General features: G+C 47.7%; 2 non-coding genes across 2 annotated transcripts; both read right to left on the minus strand.

Moving 5' to 3' along the window:
- Nucleotides 1-329: 329 nt before the first annotated feature.
- Nucleotides 330-520, minus strand: LOC121177293. Its single transcript, XR_005893211.1, has one exon. It is a non-coding gene; the product is annotated as a U2 spliceosomal RNA (small nuclear RNA).
- Nucleotides 521-776: 256 nt separating this feature from the next.
- LOC121177251 lies at nucleotides 777-940 on the minus strand. The gene has a single exon (XR_005893201.1). It is a non-coding gene; the product is annotated as a U1 spliceosomal RNA (small nuclear RNA).
- Between the last annotated feature and the right edge of the window lie 552 nt (nucleotides 941-1,492).

The raw sequence follows: 1,492 nt of genomic DNA on the forward strand, positions 1-1,492 counted from the left end.
CAGCCGGACTTTGACTCAGCTTCAACTGGCCCACAGCTGGGTCTACAGCCTGGCCTGAAAAATCCACAATAAAACCAGGCCTGGCTTTTACATGGAGACTACAAAGTCTGGGAAATGATCAGGCGTCTTCAGGGAGTCCACGACCAATCATCGTAGCCGAAGTGCACTGTGTTGTTGAGCGGGGTTCCCTGGGTGATATCAGCAAATCAACTGACTGGTTGTGCACAATTCACTTGATAAAAACTTTGGCGCATTTTCCTTCAGCCACAGTAAAAGTTTGACTCCTAACTAAACATTTGTGTCAGAGCTTGATCTTCTACAAAGCAAGAGAAAAGTGCACCGTTCCCAGCGGCACTGCAATGCCAGGTCCATGCGTGGAGTGAGTGGAGCAAGCTCCCTTTTCAGCTCCCTCTCCTAAAAATGGGTTTAATACATTATCCCCATATAGAAGACATATCAGATATTAAACTGATAAGTACAGATACTACACTTGATCTTAGCCAAAAGGCCGAGAAGCGATGAGGCCCAAGTGTTTGACGTCCAAATCAAGGTCTTGGTACAACCATCACTTGTCGCGGTGTCCCGTTTGTAAGCCAGCTTATCAATTGCCGCCACTTAGCAACTCCGCCCATCTGTCTGCTGTGTACTTTTCCCTCTCACTATACGAAGATGTTTGACTTTTCACCAACTCAAAAGGCTCAGCCATATGGCAAAGCCGGCCAAAAATAGCTTCAACTCATTGGTGTTCAATGTATCAAGGAAGGTCAGAAACATATCAGGGGAGAGTGCAAACGCAGTCCCCCACTACCAGAAAGTATGCAGTCGAGATTCCCACATTTGGGGAATCCGCAGGGGTCAGCACAGCCGGAGTGCAATGGCTGAGCCTCACCCTGGGTGAACCACCTTGTTGATCATGGTATCTCTCCTGCCAGGTAAGTATGAGCTGCAGTTGGAAGAGAGCAGGTGGTGGTCACCAGGCACAGCACTCTGGCTGACGGTGCCTACAATGCATAATCCCACATTTCAGTGCCTTGAGCATCAGCTACCCTTTGTCTGTTACGTTTATGGCTGAAAAGACACAAACACTGCTGCAAATAGGCTGTGGTGTGCGGCAAACGCGCTTTGTTGGATCCACCCATCATGCACTGCTCTGCCAAAAACAAAGGAACACTGTGTGAAATGCCACTAGTTGAGCTGTCTCTGCCCATGTGGTACACAAAGACGCCAGCATCCCCACCAACGCCAGAGAGCTTCTGCAGAGCAACACTCACTTTGTGGACAGACTGCAAAAGTTGACATATGATTCCAAATCAACAAAGCCACCTCAGTAGATGGAGATGAACCACACTAGTTTAGGGATGATGTTTTTTGTTTATTCTCAATCAAAAATGGAGATAAAAGGCTTATAGTACCTAGTATTCCCAGGTGGATGGGACACCTGGGAATACCTGGTTCTAACCAGGCCCTACTCTACTTATCTTCCCAGATCAGG

This window comes from Toxotes jaculatrix, chromosome 2 (assembly GCF_017976425.1).
Source record: "Toxotes jaculatrix isolate fToxJac2 chromosome 2, fToxJac2.pri, whole genome shotgun sequence".
Taxonomy (NCBI): domain Eukaryota; kingdom Metazoa; phylum Chordata; class Actinopteri; family Toxotidae; genus Toxotes; species Toxotes jaculatrix.